Source organism: Ailuropoda melanoleuca, chromosome 2 (assembly GCF_002007445.2).
Source record: "Ailuropoda melanoleuca isolate Jingjing chromosome 2, ASM200744v2, whole genome shotgun sequence".
Classification (NCBI taxonomy): Eukaryota; Metazoa; Chordata; class Mammalia; order Carnivora; family Ursidae; genus Ailuropoda; species Ailuropoda melanoleuca.
In genome coordinates, this window is record NC_048219.1 from 13,641,496 (window position 1) to 13,649,450 (window position 7,955).

Genomic DNA, 7,955 nt, shown 5'->3' on the forward strand with positions numbered 1-7,955 from the left:
TGCAGAGGGGGTGCTAATGAGAAGCAAGGCATTTCCTGCCACAGAACTCCGGCTAAGCTAAGTACTAGAGAGGACCCAGAAACCCAGGAAGAAAGACCCAGGAAGAAGAATGGATTGAAGATAAGAGGACTGGCTGAAAGTCTCTATGATCTATTAGCCCTTCAGGTCCATCTACGATCTTACACCTGTGAGATGACTGCCCCTCCCTGGCAGGGGTCTGGAGGGTTAGTCTGCAGAGCAATTGAACCAGAGAGGTGCCTCACTAGACGAAAGGAAATTCGTTGGAAGTCCGTATACTGCAAAAGAGAAAACACACTTCTCTGTTTACTCTCACCCCATCTCCCTGCCTCTTTATTTGGTGGCTAGGTTAATCCCTCCCTAGGTATGAAAATGGGAAAATTTTCTCTGGAGAGACTGAACAGCCTCAGAGACCTGAAGTTGTAGGTGCTATTATGAAAGCCACCAAAACTCCACACATAGATACAGAATTCAAATCAACCTTTTAATACTTGACTCTTCGACGTGAATGGAGGAAAAGGATCAGCAGACATTTGATAAAAGCCCCCAAAATAAATGAAGGAGACTAAAACAAACAAAAAAATAAGGGACTAATATTTTTTTTAAAGGGACCAATATAAAACTTGCCTCCCTTCGTTTCTGGGATTTCACACACCCTTCTTTTCCTCTTACCTCTTTGGCCATTTCTTCTCAATCTCCTTTGCTGGATCTTCTGCATTTGTTTGACTTTTTAACTGTTACAGTGCTCAGGGCGCTATCAATCCCAGAATCTCTTGTCTTCTCCATCTACACTCACTTCTTTAGTGATATTATCCAGCCTCCTGGCTTTAAATAATACCCAAATACTGTTGACTCCCCAATGTATATCTTTAGACCAATCTCTTCCTTGACTCCAGGTTGTGTATCTCTATGTCTACTCAACCTTTCCACGTGGTGACCTAATAGGCACCTCAAAACTAATGTGTTCAAAGTGTACTACTGGTCTTCCCCCCAAGAATCTGCACCTGCCAAAGTCTTCCTCATCTTAATAGATGTCTATTTATTAATAGATAAATATTAGTAAATGTCTTTCCCACCTGCTCAAGCTGAAAACCTTGTGTGTTAGTTTGAATTTCCCCAAAAGCAGACTCCGAGATAAGGATTCAAGTACAAATAGTTTCTCTTTTACAGAAGTAGGAGCCACTAGGAGGAGAGTGGGGAAGAGATATACGGAAGAGAAGGTGGCCAATGAAGATGTGTTATTCGGCCAGCTACCACTGATTGGCTGGAGCTTAATCTTGTGGGAGATGGTAAAACACACGTGTCAGAATTATCCCATCTGAGAGACAAAGGAGCTGGGATATTTATACACCAATTCCTGAGAATCACTGTTTGACATAGCCTTCCATAGGCAGGGTTAATTTTCCAGCACTTCCAGTCTAAGGTAGGAATTGTTAGACTGGCTTTTCCTTTGCGCTTTTGGGAAAGGCCTCAGGCACAGAGATGCGGACATCTGGGGTACTAAGAGCACAGAAACCTTCGAATTATACTTAATGTGTCTCCTTCTTTTATACCCTATATTCAGTTGACCAGTAAATTGTGTCTTCAAAACACATCCAGAATCCACAGCTACCACCTGCTATGATTATGCTTCCTTTCCTGTTTAACTTTTTTGTTCTTCTTAGAGTTAATAATTGCCTTGATTTTCATTCTAAATAGTTCTCAATGTGACTTTCTTCGTCTCCTCCAGCTTGACAAAATTGTAAGATATTTATTTATTTTTAAATATTTTATTTATTTATTAGAGAGAGAGAGAGGGCACAAGCAGTGGGAGCAGCAGGCAGAGGGAGAAGCAGACTCCCTGCTGAGCAAGGAGCCCGAAGCTGGACTTGATCCCAGGACCCCAGGATCATGACCGGAGCCAAAAGCAGACGCTTAACAGACTGAACCACCCAGGCATCCCAATTATGAGACATTTAAAGCATACATCATGGTGATTTGATACATAAATACACTGTGAAAGGATTTCCACCATCTAGTTAATCAACAGATCCACCACCTCACATAATTTATTTGCATGTGTGTGAAAAAACATTTAAGATCTTCTCTCTTAGCAAATTTTATTTTATTTTTTTAGAGGTGGTGGAGAGGGACAGAGGGAGAGAAAGAATCCCAAGCAAGCTCCATGCCCTGACCCAGTGCAGAACCTGACCTGGGGCTTGATCCCACAACCTTGAGATCATGGCCTGAACTAAAATCAAGAGTCAGACACTCAACCTACTGAGCCACCCAGGCACTCCATTAGCAAATTTTAATTATATAAGTGTTATCGTCTATAATCACCATGTTTTACATTAGTGCATTAGGCCTTATTCATCTCCTGCCTAAAAATTTACTAACTTCTCCCTATTTCCCTTATCCCTCAGCCCCTCTAGTTTGAAATGCCATCTTTTTCATGTACTAAATTTCAATAGATAAATAGATGATAGATAGATAGATAGATAGATAGATAGATAGATAGATAGATAGGAGAGAGGGAGAGAGAGAATTGTCTTGGATGCTTTATTCTGTCGTAAAAAATAAGGCAAAATTTTAACAAAAAATGTAATATAACTATTGGGAAAACAGAAGGAGAGAAGGGGGTGTAGATAACAGTATTAAATTCACATCTTTTGCAATAGTCATTAGATAGTTTTCGTGATTAATTGAACACTATTATAAACATATTACCTCAAAATATGGTAGTAAATCTCCAAAGAAACACCCAAAAGAATTGGAAATGGTTGGCTTTGGGGAGGAAGTCTCTTGAGATGTAGACGTATGGAAGTCTAACAATGGTCACGTACTACTTTAATACAATTTCCATTCTGATTTTGGGTGGGATGGATGTTTCCAAACTTTCTATAATTATCTTTCATTTTATTACTCTTTATTTTAGTGTTATGCAAATATTCTATGAATACATTACCTTTATTTTAAACATTCTACGAAAAATGAATAGAATAAATTGTATAGGGGCGCCTGGGTAGCTCAGTCGGTTAAGCATCTGCCTTCAGCTCTGGTCATGGTCCCAGGGTCCTGGGATCGAGTCCCAAGTCAGGCTCCCTGCTCAGTGGGGAGTCTCCTTCTCTCTCTCCCTCTGCCCCTCCCCCTGCTCATGCTCTCTCTCACTTGTGCTCTTTATCAAATAAATCAATAAAATCTTTTTTAAAATTTTTTTAAAAAGAATAAAATGTATAGTCCTCTTTAGCTGCCTCCTAATTCCCTCATTAGAGGTAACCACTATTAATATTTTATGTGTACATATAATCCCTGACATTTTTCTGTGCATTTACAGTTGTGCATATACAAGTACATATTATATTTTATATAAATGAGATCATATTGTGCATCTTATCCTGCAACTGGATTTTTTCACCTAAAGAATATATTTTAAAGATCCTTCCATGCCAATACATATCCATGTATCTCATACATTTTAATTATTACTTATTATTCTATAATAGAAATGTAACCCACTTTTTAACAATTCCCTTTGGTGAATGTTAAGGTTGTTTCTACTTTTACCTATTGCAATCAATGCTACAATGAACAAACATCCTTATATGTGTGTACAAAAAAGTTCAAGTTTCTCAAAACAAAGACCAAGAATGGAATTAAGGGTTTGGGGGAAGGCACAATTAAGTTTTTAATAGACACTGATTGACTACCTTCCAAAAATGCTATCCCAATTTACAACCCCACCAACACTGTTCGAGAATAATAATTTCCCTCACTCTTACCAACTGGATGTAATCAATTTTTAAAATATTTTTCAAGCTAGGAATTTGTAAAATTTTATATATTTATTAAAATTTTTATTTATTTATTTGAGAGAGTTAGCAAGAGAGAGAGAGAGCATGAGTGGGGAAGGAGTAGAGGGAAAGAGAGAAGCAGACTGCCCGCTGAGTAGGGACTCCAATGCAGGGCTGGATCCCAGGACTCCAGGATCATGACCTGAGCCGAAGGCAGACGTTTAACTGACTGAGCCACCCAGGTACCCTTGAAGCTAGGAATTTTTAAAATATCTCATTTTTGTACTTTGCTTTTCTGATTACTAATGATTGCACACATTTTCATATTTGTTAGCATTTGTATTTCTTCTTTGAGTTGCTAATTTTTCTACTGTATTGTTAGTCTTTTACTGACAGTTTTGGAGGAGGCCTTTATAGTTCATTTTATGGTGTTTTTTGTGAGAAGTTTAAATTTTCATGTTATTAAATCTGTTGGTTTTTTCTTTATGTTTTCCAAATTTTGTATCTTGTTTAAGAATGTCTTTCCTAACCCTCAAAATTTGGAAATGCTCTTCTTTTAAAGATTAATTTATTTACTTTAGTGAGAAAGAGAGTGGGGAAGGGGTAGAGGGAGAGGGAGAGAAGTAGACTCTGTGCGAGCATGGAGCCTGACGTGGGGCTCGATCCCAAGATGCTGAGATTACAATCTGAGCTCAAATGAAGAGTCAGATGCCTGACTGAGCCACCCAGGCACCCCCAAATTTGGAAATATTCTATAGTTTCTAGTATTACTTCATGTTTGGAGTTTATCTATTTTTAATCAAGCTGGAACTTATTTTTGTGTATGGTGTGAGGAATGGTTGGAGCATAGTATTTTCCCCAAATGGATAGCCCGTTGTCCCAACAACATTTGTTGCAGACATTATTTTCCCCTCTGATTTGAAATGCCTTCTTTTTCATATACTAAATTTCAACAGATAGATGGAAAAGCTCGTCTTGGACACTTTATTCTTTTTATGTTAATCTATTCTTGGGCTAATAATATTATATCTGAGTAATTATAGCCTCATAGCACATTTTGATATCTGATAGGATAATTCCTTCCTCCTATATGGTCAACATTTTTGGCTATTCTCACATTTTTTTGTCAACCTGCCAAATTTCATTTTTAAAAAGATCAATTTGATCAAGATGGCATCTTGAAAATAAGTGGTCTCCCATATGTCTTTATTTATTTGGATATTCTTTTATATCTTAGAGTAAAACTTCATAATTTTATTCACATAGGACTTTCACATCTCTCACTAAGTTTATTTCATGGTTCTTTATAGACTTTGCAGCAATTGTGAATTGATTCTTTTCTGTGACATATTCTAATAAGTTATTGCTGGTCTATAGGAAAGCTATTGATTAATATATGATAATTTTATATATAATCATTTTATTAACATTCATTCTAATAGTTTTTCAGTTGGTTCACTTAGATTTTGTAGGCACTCTCTTTCTTCTTCAAATAATGCTTGTATTTTGTGTTTTTTCCCCCAATATTTATACCTTACTGATAAGACAAGACCTTTTCTCGTCTCTCAGCAATAGTTAAGTACCCCAATGGGATGTTGAAGAGTACAGATGATCATTGACATGCTTTTCTTGTACTTTAACTTAGTGGGGTTTGCCGTTTTTATTTTAACAGAGAATCTGGTGGGTAAACTCTCAACTATCAGAACCATGAATGAGTTGCTTCATTCAACAGACAGCAAAACATCATGAAAGCTATTCTGCAGCTGACCTCCCTTGGTCCCCTAGGAATGTCCCAACCAGGGGAAGAAGATGTTAACTGTTTATTTGAGGTGAGTTCCATGGAGACTAAAGACCTGCCCAAATGCTTTCTGTTACTTTTTATACCCCTTCCTTGCATGAGTAGCACAGTTTGTGCATATCATAGTAACATGTTCAACTTAATAGGATGCACCTGCATTTAATATAAATTATTTAATTTGATAGAAAATATTCTAGATAATATTTACATAGATATGTTATGATAATACATAATATTTACACAATACCTAATATTTACAGTAGATATCTTACACATATCTATTAATATATATATTAACTTCAGATGATTGCCTTTATAGGGATCATAGTGTAGGCATCCCCTTATGGAGAATCTCCACTCTAAGTACAATGTTTGCCTTTGGTTTCTGGTAGATACTTTTTAAACACATTAAGGAAAGATAATAATAATAGCAGAAGTTACTATATATTTAAAATAGTTACTGTTGAAAGTGCTTCATATATTAACTCATTTAGAAAATGCCCTTCTATTCCCAGCTTACTAATAATTGTGTGTGTGTGTGTGTGTGCACGTGCACGTGCACGTGTGTGTTAACAGGAGTGTGGGATTTTACTGAATGTTTTTTCAGCATTTATTGGGATAATTGTATGACTTTTCTCCTTTATTCTGCTACGGTAAGGAATGAAATCAATACATCTCCTAGTGTTGAATCAGAGCCTCATGGAGACCCCTAATCCATCAACATCATCACTTTTCACTAATTATCCCACTCTCCTCATGTTCTCATTTTTTCTCTCCCAGTCTAGATTCCATGGTACATCACTGCAATCACAATATTGTAAATATGCATAATTCTCTTGTCACTTTCTCTTCATTACACTCACTGACAGAACTCCAAATCCTCCTAAACCCAGTTAACTGAGTAGTCCATGTCTGTACCTGAGCAGCTGGACATAGCTGGAGAAAATCACTCAAATGTGCTGTCTCAACGGAAATTTCTGACTACAAACTTTAAATGAGACTCAATACTGCCCAGTAATGAAGCTATACTCCCCCTGGTAGGGTTTTGTTTTCCCACTGTCCACTATGACCTTTTCTGCTCCCTTCAAATTCCAACATACTCCGTCCCCCTTCAGTCTCGTATGACTTCAATTTAGAATTCATGAGAAAGTAGAAGCATTCAGGATTCATCTTCCTCCCACCTAATCTACCAACTTTTCTGATATGCATCCGGATCCATATTGGCTGCTTTTTCACCTGGGTCTATACTCTTTTTTTTTTTTTAAGATTTTATTTATTTATTTGACAGAGAGAGAGACAGCCAGCGAGAGAGGGAACACAAACAGGGGAGTGGGAGAGGAAGAAGCAGGCTCCCAGCAGAGGAGCCTGATATGGGGCTCGATCCCAGGACTCTGGGATCACGTCCTGAGCCAAAGGCAGACACTTAACGACTGAGCCACCCAGGCGCCCCTGGGTCTATACTCTTATCCCACATTCTTGGGTCTTCCCAAGGATCAAATTCTTTCTCTCTGCTGTAGCATCAATTTCTTCTTCTCTATCAGATCATTTCCATCTCCAAAATCACATGCCTTAGGATCTCTCATCTTAAAACACACAAAAACACACATAAACAAAACTCTCCCTTGACAGCATATCTCTCTTCAGCTACCATCCCACTTACTCCTACTCATAGCAAAACTTACGGAAAGGTTGTGTATATTTGCTTTCTCTGCTTCTTAACCTTTCATAATGATCCAACCAACCTTTTAACCTCTTTACTCCACTGAAGTTGCTCTTGTCAAAGCTACCATTGACCTCTAGTTTGTCAAATTCACTTCTCTGTTGTTCTCATCTTGATCGACTTCTGTGAAGCTTTCAACATGGTTAACCACTTCCTTCTTGAAACACTTTCTTATATTAGATTCGATAATATTCCACTCTCTTCATTTTCTTCTACCTCATTGGCTGATACTTCTCCTTTGCTGACTTCTTGTTAAGCCAACCTCCAAATGTTGGAGTGATTCAGGACTCCATTCTCTGCCCTCTTGTCTTCTCACTCCTTTGGTGATCTCATCCAGCTCTAGTGGTTTAGTTTTCTTTCTTTCTTTTCTTTTCTTTCTTTCTAAGATTTATTTATTTGAGAGAGAGAGAACAAGTGGAGGGAGGGGCAGATGAAGAGGGAGAGAGAGGATCTCAAGCAGATTCCCCACTGAGCGCAGAGCCTGACACAGGGCTCCATCCCAGGACCCTGAGATCATGACCTGAGCCGAAACCAAGAGTAAGTCACTCAACTGACTGAGCCACCCAGGCACCCCGTCTTTTCCTTCTTTCTTTCCTCTTTCTTTCTTTCTTTCTTTCTTTCTTTCTTTCTTTCTTTCTTTCTTTCT